Source organism: Rousettus aegyptiacus, unplaced genomic scaffold, assembly GCF_014176215.1.
Source record: "Rousettus aegyptiacus isolate mRouAeg1 unplaced genomic scaffold, mRouAeg1.p scaffold_m13_p_2, whole genome shotgun sequence".
In the NCBI taxonomy this organism is placed as follows: Eukaryota; Metazoa; Chordata; class Mammalia; order Chiroptera; family Pteropodidae; genus Rousettus; species Rousettus aegyptiacus.
Genome location: NW_023416295.1, coordinates 124027418 through 124038744, shown reverse-complemented (window position 1 = coordinate 124038744; position 11327 = coordinate 124027418).

The window sequence follows — 11327 nt, the reverse complement described above, 5'->3', positions numbered from 1 at the left end:
CATTTATAGTAGGGTTGCAAGGCTATTTAAATCAGAAAATTAATCAATTTAAATATCAACTATATTCACAGAATAAAGGAGGAATATATGTGATATATCAGTAGATGCTGAAAAGGTGAATAGGATTATATTCAAACACATTTATGAAAAAAACCTTTAATAAAAACAAATTAATTAAGGCATCAACTTCTCAAACTAATTAAGAACATGAACAAAAAATCAAGGGCTAACATACTGAATGCTTTTCCACTAAGACTGGGAGCAAGGCAAGGTGTCTGCTCTCACCACTTTTATTCGGCATTGTTCTGGATATACTTTACAGTGCAGTATGGCAATAAAGAAAAATAAAAGGTGTAAGTATTTCTGAGAAAGAAATGAAATTTTGCCTTTTTACAATCTGGAAAGTTTGTGTTATTGTTTTGAATATGTTTGTTTGGTTTTTAATCCAGATAGTCAAATTATACGGGGCTTAGACCTTCTTTGCCTATCTTTCATTATCACCATTCTCTCCCCTTCCGCTTCGATCATTTTTACTTCACTCTTTATCTTGTTTTTGTTTATTTGGTTGTTTTCAAGCCTTCCTTCAATTTTTATTATTATAAAATTTTTAGTTAAATCTAGTACTTGTAATTTACTTTTTGTAAGATCCTTTTGTCATTTTCTTTTTTGTTTGTAGCAATGATGGTTATTGAATTTTTAACTTATTCTTCAATTTCTTTCTAAGTTCAGTCAAAAAAATATTTTTATGCCTTCTGGGTTTTCGCCTATTTCTGTTTTGAGTTTATGAATTTCTGATTTAGGTATTTCACTAGTCTCTGCAAATGCTTTATAGGTATATTTAAAGCTGGAGCACTGTTTTACAATTTAAGTTTCTTCTGCTTTGTTATTTATCTTTGATAGAGGAAGATTTTTCATCTACTGGATGGCTTTGATTTTAGTTTTGTTTTCATTGTAGGAAAGTTTTTTTTTTAATGCAAGTTAACTAGATTTCCTTCTTTTTATTCTTAGGTCTACATTAATAATTGATGTGTGTATGAGTAAAGGGTTTAGGGGAACACACAGGAGTAATGGTTTGTTTTTTGAAGAAATGGATAGGCATGTCTTTGGATTTTGTTCTTCTCTTTTGTTTCTGGGATGCTCAAATTCTCCCCTTACTTTCTTCTTTCCTTTATCAGTAGATCTTCAGGAGATGTACCCTTGATCCTATTCACTTCATTTATTTCCAGAAGAGATCACATTTTGAATTTCCCTCTTCAGATCCTGCATACTTTTTTCAGCCAGGTGGGCTGCCCCCAAATATCTGACTGTGGCATACTGATTACTTTGAATTAAAGTTAGTCAGCAAGCAGCTAGTGCAAGAAGGGTACATTGACCCTCCCTAGTCTTTTTAAATGCAGAAAATAAATCTCCCCTCTGAAAGGAGTCCACCTATGTGCAAGGGAGAGAGACACCCTTATTGTTAGAGTTAAGGAAACCAGAACCAAAAAGCTTACATAAACAGACCTTGTTACCTCTTTATTAATTTACTACCCAAACCCAAACCTTGCTTAGATTCCTTACTAATGTGCATTAACTTTCTTGACATCTTGTTAATTCTTCACAAATTTATTGTTTCTTTATCTAAAAAGTAGAAAAAGCTGGCTGGTTTATCATTTCCCTGAGCATTATATCATGATCTTGAGCATCATCTGTGATCTGTGCACACATATAAAATTGATTTTCCTCCTGTTAATTGACTCTTGTGTCAATTTTGTTATTAGTCCAACCATAAGAACTTGAGAAGGATAAATTTGTGTGGATTTCCCTCTCCCCAACACTTTCAAGTACTTTTACTCTAAACAGTGTTCAGATCTACCAGGTCTCAGACCAATTTTAAAATTTCTGCAGATTTTGGGGGGCTTGCCGTTTTAGATATGATTTTGTCTGATACCCATTATTTTTTTTTTTCACCCAGTCTCCTCAGACACCACCTTATTTTCACACAGGCTTATGGAGTGAGGTCATGGTCATGTCTGTTGGAGTTTGGTGTTAATTTCTTTCCTTATACTTTGAAAACTGTAGTGCTCTCTGTGTTCAAGTTATGTCAAAGAAGGAAGTTTTGTGTGGTTTTGTGTACTTATCTTTTTGGTTAGTTTACTTTTTGGAAGAAGAACAGAAAGGTTTTAATCTAAGAAGCTGGCATTATCCTAGGGCAACCCAAAGTACATCCAATCAGTTTAGCAAATAATTTTTTATTACTTACATTGGTGTGATTTTTATCTAGTGTAGATAATCATGTATGAAATTGCTGGAAAAGGCAAAAGCTATAGAGACAGAAAATAAATGTATTGTTGTCAAGAACCAAGGAATGAAGAGGTAGGGACTTTCTACTGATTGATACAAGGTTTCTTTTCTTTTCTTTTTTAATAGACTTTATTTTTTTAAGCACAATCAGCTTCACAGAAAAATTGAGCATAAGGTACAGAGATTTCCCATATACTCCCTGACCACCCTTCATTCCCCCACACACATGCAGCCTACTCCACTATCAACATCCTGTACAACTAATGAACTTACATGTTATTATCACTCAAAGTCCGTAGTATACGTTAGGATTCATTCCAATTGTTCTTCATTCTATGGATCTGAGGAATGTATATTGATACGTTCCACCATTATAGTATCATAACAGAGTAGTTTCACTTCCTTAAAATCCTTCCTTCATGCTCTACCTATTGGGGTCTTTCTGGGATGAGAAAATTGTTGAAAATTAGGTTGTACTGATGGTTGAACATTTGTTAATATACTAAAAAAACAGTGAACTCTATGGTATGTAAGTTATAAATTAATAAAGTTGTTAAATATTTTGCGAAGAGTTTCATTGTTTGGATGTTTTCTTTTTTCAAATTTCTAGTCAAGTATAAGCTCACTCATAGAGCATGAATTTTTTAAATTATTAATATTGGAATATTTTTAACCTTTCCCTTCTCCTACCTAGTAAAGGGGTCCTTGCTTTGCTTGCAGTTTTGTTCCCTTTGCATCGTCCTCTGAGGGTTAACTTGTAAGAAAAATTCTTCCTCTCTTATTTGTCATGAAGGTTTAAAAAAGAAAAGAGTGCTATAAAAACAAGGCGTGCATATTCTAAGGTTTCAATGGGAATTTTTCTGATAATTTGGAGGGCGGCAGTGTGTTACTATAGGAAATGGATGGAAAAGAGCTATTATTAATTGTTGCTACAATCTAAATGTTGTTTTCATATTACTTGAGAAATTCAAACATAAATTTGCTTATTTACAAATTATGTTTTGGTTGTGAAACTGTTTCCTTAATGATTATTGGAGCATTTGGATCATGGCATTAATGTATTTGTAATTTGGGGGAACATAAGGTTTAGCCCTCAGCTGAATCCCAGAAAAAATCCCTCTACACTTGAACCATTTGTTTATTTTTTCCCCCATTTTTACCAGCTGGTTAGAACTAGAGTACAAAAGAATAGAGGATTGTGAAGGTGGAACCGAGAGGCTCTCAGTGTATCATCACAACAGAAAAGACATGATAGAGACAGTGCTAATGGCAGAAGTGAAAATTGTGAGAAAATTTGTTTTTCTGGACTGAATATACCATCCAGAGAACTATGCTCATACAGTGCTTTGTGTCACACTAAAATGAGATATTAAAAAAAAAAATAGAATTAAATTAAAACATCTTCTGGAAGTATCTAACTGGAAATTACTTTTTATTCTAAAATCTGTTGATGTGCACTCTTTTTAGATGCCTCCAGGTGGTGAATGCTAGGTGTGAAAGAGCTAAATGTGAACTGTATGATCGTATACAATTTTTGTAATCTTACCAAACCTCGGGGTTTCTATTTGTTAACAAGGGATTATACGAGACACATCATGCAGTTATTGTGAGATTTAAATAAAACAATATATCAAAAGTAGCTGAAACATAATCGTTGTTTAATAAATGCTAACTTCATTTGTTTTCTTCTCCTTTACTCTTCATGCAGAATTTCTGCTAATTTCAAAAGAAGCCATACATTTGCATGTAGATTATCTTTGGTTGAAAACCACAGGGAAAGATAATTAAGTTTAATCGATGAGCACATATAAACGTGCATTAACAGATGCCCCACTTTATAGTGGCAAAGGCTGACTGATTTACAAATGCTTGTTATAAAACATGACATTAATCAAGAAGACTAATTTTGACACTGATGTGATTTGAAGTGCTTCCACTCAAACTCCACCTAGAGAAAGTAAATTATTCACAAATAGTAGCAATTGGGACAAATCCCTGTTGTTGATCTTACCTATATTAGCTTTTCTGCCTATGGGAATATGATTAATTTCAAAGTGTAACAAAGAGAATAGGATACTGAGAAAACTTGAAATTTAATTTCTTGATTAGTTAATAGTTCAGCTCTTAGGATTTTACTTTTATTCAAGTCATTTCCCAATTACTATTTTATATGCTCTGATATGGAGCATTCAAATGTAGGAAAGCAGATAGACCTCGTGTTTTCAATACATTCTGTTAATTCATCTGATAATACAATTTTTTATTATAACACTTGCCACATCATATTGTATTTGGATATTTATTTGTATGTTTTGATGTCCAGACAAATTCCAAGAGGAGGTAATATGTTTAGATTGCTGTTATTGTTTCCCCAGTGTCTAAAATTATGCCTGGCACACATGTATGGCATATGTGGTGCCATAGTTGTTTAATAGGACACAGATTCAGCCATGATCATTTAATAACATTTTTTTGAAGAAAGACTTCAAGTTTTATTTAATATTGATTTATACCACAAATAGTTAAATGCTATGTACTGAAGTAAGCTTAGGGAATTCAGTAAGGGAGATTTACTGTCATTAGGGTTGCAGTCCAGCTGTCCAGGGAACATAGAAGAATGTTAAGAGTGTAGTAGACTCCAGAGCTTGGTTGCCTGGATTTGAAATCCACTTCTTCTATTTTACAGCTGTGTGATCTTGGTCAGGATACCCACCTCTATGTACCTCTATTTTTCCTCATTTGAAAAATGGACAGAAGAATAGTATCCTGAAATGGTAAGGTAGTTCCTAGGACATAATAAATGCTAAATTAGGGTTTGCTAAATATAAGAAAAAAACAAACAATTACAGTTAACTGTGGGTAATAGAAGAAGGTATATAAAGTCTGTAGTAGACAGAATTCTGAGAATGATCCTCAATGACCCTAATCGTTATATTATCTCCTCCCCTTAAGTATGAACAGAGCCTGTGAATATAATGAGATATCACTTCTTGTGATTATGTTATGGTAAAAGGAATTTTTGCATCTTTAATTAAGGTTTCTAATCAGTTGGTGTTGAGTTAATTAAAAGGGAAAGTATCTGGTAGGCTCAACCTAATCACACGAGCCCTTTAAAAGCAGAGAGTTTTCTCTGGTGGTACCAGCTGAGGAAGTCAGGGAGAGTGAAAATATGAGAGCGATTTGATGTACCATTGCTGATTTCAAGATGGAGAGGGCCACAAGGTGGAAGACCTCTCTGGCAGGTGAGAGTGACCCCTGGTTGACAGCCAGCAAGGAAATGGAGATTTTATTCTCAAAAGCACAAAAACTGAATTCTGACAACAATCTGAATGAACTTGTAAGCTGATTCTTCCCCAAAGCCTCCAGGGAAAAGCCCAGCCAGGTTGGCCAACACCTTGACGCAGCCCTGTGAGTCCTTAAACAGAAAACACAGTGAAACCTGCTGAGACTTCTACCCCACAGATTGTAGGACAATAATGGATGTTATTTTAAGTTACTAAGTTCATAATAATTGGTTATATATAATAGAAAAGAAATAACACAGGGTCCTATGGAAGTATATAGCAGGCTCATCCTTATGGCTTCATAGAGGTAATGATGTGAAGCTGAAAGTTAAAATGATGAATAAGAGTTTGCAAGGAAAAAGCAGTGAGAAGAAGAACTCAGGTTTAGAGACACACAGAGGAATAAAGATGAGAAAAGTAAATATACTTGGAATAAAAATAAGATCACAGAGTGACCTTCCAGGGTGAGAAGAGTGACAGATGAATATGCATAATCACCAATATCTAACCAACCAGGCCAGGAGGGGTCTTTTAAGCCAAATCATGGTATTTACATATTATTGTTTATATATGTGTGATGTCACATGTTTCTTTGGGAAGCTATTAAAGGATTTAAATAATAGGATAGTAATGTGTTAGAATTTTCTCACCTTTCCCTGCTAAGAATATACTATTCATATTTCAAATGTATCCTCTCTTTTAAAGCTTTCTGTTATTCCCAAGGCTAACTTGATGATTTCTTCCTCTGTTCTTCCACACTTCTTCTGAAGTCTTACATTCACTGAGCATAGATTGTTTTAGGCACAGTTCTAAATACTTAACACGTATTACCTCAGATATTCATTACTCCAGCCCCATGAGATAGGCATGTGTTCTTATCCACACTTTACATATAAGATCGGCTGGATGTGGGAGATACTAGGGGTTATGCAAGACTTCGTGGCCTCATTCTGTAGGTAATAGACACTTCATTTATATACAATTATGACAGATCAATCAACAAGTATTTATTGAGTGCTATTAAATAGCTTATCCAGGACTAATTTTAGGAAGATTTTGATGAGGTAAGCTGAAAGGAATCATCAGTTAGTATCTGTTCCTGCTAAGTACATAAATTTGATTTTAAAGATGAAAAAGATTAATTTTTAAAAATTTTAGTCATGGTATTGAACACATATGACTTTTAGCTCAACACTCTCCCTAAATGAGCTATACCTTTCCATTTGTCTTCTAAAACCGAAGACATATTATCTTATTATTTTAGAGTGTTATTTACTCTCAGACTTTCCCTGTTACTCTTGTTTGTTTTTCCTACTGTAAGAATATTGAAGACTTCTGCTAGGTCTCATAGACAGTTTTAATCAAGGCTTCATTGTGCACAAAAATCCACACCTGATTATGCCAAAGCAAGTTGAGGGTTGTTTTTCATTTCGCTGAGATGTGGCATTTTTATTAGGTCTCAGATTGCTTACTTTGCCTTAGACATTTCCTATGTTAATTAAACTTATGATAGTTCCACTGTTTAAATTCTTCCATTTTAAAGAGTTGAATAAAAGGGAGAATGCCTTAGAGTATTTTTGAAATTTTTGTGTTTTCACCGAAATATGAATATGTAATTTCATTTCTCCTTCTTATACCCTTTGAAATTCCGGGGAGATAAATATTTGGAGTCTAATTTATAAACTCTTGATCAACAATTTAAAAATTACTCTTTGTCAAATAAAAGAGCATCTCTTTCAGATGTCAACAAAATTAAGGACAATATACAAACTTTTTTTTTAATATTTCAAGAAGATTTCATAGAAAATAATTTTTAAAGAAAAGTCAGTATGAGGTTATGTCATAACACAGGCAAAATTTTGCATTTACTTATCATTAAAGTAGAGTTTTAAGCTATATAATAATTTTTATATATTTGAAAGTAAATACTGATAGGTAAAAACCTTAAAAATCTTAAGGTCCTTGATATCAGTTCTAAAATTTTCTTTCAGATACTGTGACATTTGAGTTTAAGGAGAATGAGTTAACTGTCTTGTACTAGTTGCTATAACTATGGCAGACATCCTTACTCCTCAGCAGGGACAGTAACTTGTTGCCCCTTCACAGATGGGGGTATTTCTTCTTCTTTGGCTGCAATTCTCTTGCAGTCTTAGAATTAAACACCTAAGTGTCCTGACTCCACATTCTACAAATATTACATGGCTCTAGCATTAATATTTTTTTAGAGAAACAAGGTAGCTTCTTCAGGTAAAGCCTGAGACTGAATGCCTACTGACCTTAAGCATAATATTGAATTCAATCCAACAGTGGCATTTGTGTTAGACCAGCCCACAAAATTTGCCCCACTGAAGCATTTGGTAAAACTATCCATAAAGTGAAATTGCTTCCAAAGCATTGAGTGACTCTGCAAATTAACGGTTGTATGTTTTTGAAATGCAAACAACATGAAAGAATTGATTGTCATCTATTCCTTTTTCTTCTTGCTCAGTTTTGCTCTTCTGAAATCTGTTTAGATAACTAAACACTCTCTTAGCTTATGTACAATTGCTTGCAGGTTTCTTCCTTTCTTTTCATCTGCCAAAATAAAGGCTCTTTAAAAAAAAAAAACATACCTCACTATTACATGAAATAAGCACATTTTTAAAAGAAAAAAAGGCATGGTAGGAAGGCCGTTTTTGGTTCCAGAGGCTAACAGAGGAAAAGATTTTCTTGTTCAGTGAGTATTGTCTTAAAAGTCATCTTTTAAATGCATCTCCATCAGTGAGAATTCTGTTTGACTTGGTAGTGAATATATAAACAAATGGTATATAGTTATATGTAAAAAACCTGAAAGTAACAAAACTGCAAAATGACTCAGAATGAAGAAATATTTTCCATCATAGCCTTTGTTATTCATAAAACCTACCTGATTCCTATTTTATTTTGAAATCAGTTTATAGGATTGAATTTCTTGTCACAAGAATATACTTCTAGAAATCGAACATTAGAAGATAGTCTAAAATTCCATTTGGGCACATGGCGAGGACTTTTAAACCTTAATTTTATTTGTGTGAAATTAATGTGTTTTATTAAAATATTTACTGAATATGATTATGATCAGAAACTGTTAGAAGCTGAGAAAACATATCCATAGCCTCTGCATTTAAGGAGTTTGGAATCTATATCTATTGATGCTTAATGATTTACACAGTAGTTTAGAATAATAAACAATTATAATCTCACCATTTTCATGCGTTGGGGGTCTGGACATGACTTAGCTGGGTCTTCAGTTTAGAGTCTTCATAGGCTAAAATCCAGGGTTCAGAGGAGATTGGGTTTTCATCTGGAGACTCAGCTGAAGAAGGATCTGCTTCCAAACTCACATGGTGTTTGCAGCATCGAATTACCTTAAAACTATCATACTGAGGGATTCATTTTGTGCTGTCTATTGGCCAGAGGCAGTTCTTTGTCATGTGGAACTCTCCAACATGTTCAATTTCTATATAAAGAAATATATTGTTTATTTAAAACTATATAAGTTTTAATTATAATTATAAACTTTTTATGTGCATGCAGACACATACACACATATACACACACTTCTCTTTTTATTTGTTTCTTATCAACTGTGTTCTTAGGGAGTTCTCTAAGAACTCCATAGCCTACAGAGTTTCACATTTGTGTTTGCAGGTGTTTTCTACCTGATGAATTTGTGTATCTACATCTCGTGTCACATGACCCAGTCTATTTTGACTCCGCCTTGCCTTTTTTAAGGACACTCACAAAATAATTGAAGGTAAGTAATGGCAAAATGTGGGAAGTTAAAAGAAATATCCTAGTAAAATGATTTACCCTAGAGTGTTGTCTATTAGCTTTAGTTCATAAAACGCTAGAACTTAGGACTTGTACACATCATGTTTTATTTTTATTTCTATTCTATTCTAGAAATGCTCACTATAGATGCTAAGTAACTGCTGTTTTACATACTTAAGTAAGACTTGTCAGCTGAGTATGAGGCACCATGTTTGAGTTTCTCAGTTAGCAAAGACCTCTATTCACTAATTAGAATCCTGGTGTTCCTGAGCACATTATCACAGCAGAGGACAGAACCAAGAGCCTTGTAAAAAGAAAAATCTTCGACGTGCCAGAAAAAACGGCCTTCGGGTTATCTGGCATTGGCTTATGTCAGTTAAAAAGCACCTTTTGTTTCTTTACAATTTACATTATTCCCCCAATCCAATATTTTTTCCTGCTGTATTGTTTTGATTTTATAGTGATTCAAGCAAAATCATTATTAAGAAATGATTGATAAATACAGTTGTACCTACCAATTATGCACGGTTGAGATGTCAGCTACCTTCACTTTATCACCTATCATTTTGGTATCTGATGAATATTAACATGTTTCCTTCAAGCCAATAATAATATATATATTTTTTACAATGGATGCCCTTATTTTTCTACTGCACTAACATTCAGGCATAACACAGAAATGTTAGAAAAATCTATATGATACCAAAACTGCCAAATGAAAATTTTCAATTAGTAATTCAAATTGTTAGTTAATATGATACCAAACATCTGGATACTTGGAGACTTCCAGATGACTGACAGGTGTTCATGTTTACTCATATGTCTTGCTGTTTTGGTGCTATATTGATTAACTTTCTCTCTTTCCCAACCTATAATTTTTTTTCCTTCTATCCTAAAGGAGAACCGAAAGATTCAGTGAGAAAAATTAAACAAATTTTATTTCTTCAAACCATCATTAATTTGAACAATGTGACAGATATTGGAATTTAACAGTATGTGGTTTCTAGCATAGTGAATGGGCTCAGCTTTCGCAAAGTGTTTAGCTGGCTTTAACTTAACTCCCTGAATACATAGTTCCTCTAAATTTTCCAAATTATTATGAGTTTTCTGTAACTTATTAACTCTAGCTCCTCTCCACAGAAGCACTTCCTGTCAGGGTCACACCCCAAAGGTAATTCTTGCATAATTCATCATCACTTTTCTTTTGCTGTTGAGAAAAAGAAAAAGGCCAATAGATCGCCATAAAAGGAGCCTAAACTATTAAATATAATGACAAAACTTTTAGTTATTGTTAAGAGAAATTTGAACTGAAAAAAAATAGTGAGAAGTACTATTTTGAGCCCTGGTTTCTTATAGGTGCATTTAAATACTGAGGGTCAGAAATCTGAGTCTAAATCCTGTGTCACGTTTCTTCAGTTTCTGTAAAGACATAAATCCAAACTTCTGAGACAATATTAAATCACAATTTCTACAAAATCTATAACAATCTGATTTCCTCTTAGAACATTTCTAATAAGTATAGGATAATATCTAGAAAGTATTATAGAGCATGATCTCTGTGCACAATAGATTAAAAGAAATTCAACGTCTGCATTTTGTTTCAGTTTGTCTTTATGATAAACAGTGTAAAATGATTTATTTCATATAAGAAGTTATTGAAAACATCAAGAAAATGTTGACGTTTATATGTTTTCTGCTACACCAAAATTTCTAATATAAAATGGATTCTTTTATTACTTTTTAAAGGACACTGATAGAACAATACAGTTTAAAAAGTTAATTACTTAGGGAATATTATTATGTTTAATTTCTATGCATCAACTAGCTTCAGTTTTCTGACCCCATGCTCATAATTCTTCTCTGTTTTCATGGGCCACCATGGGTCAGTTTTTCCTGTTTCTTGCTAAGTCTGTCACATAGACATTCAATTCAATAGTCTTTTACCAAAACCTGTTGCAGAGGCTATGC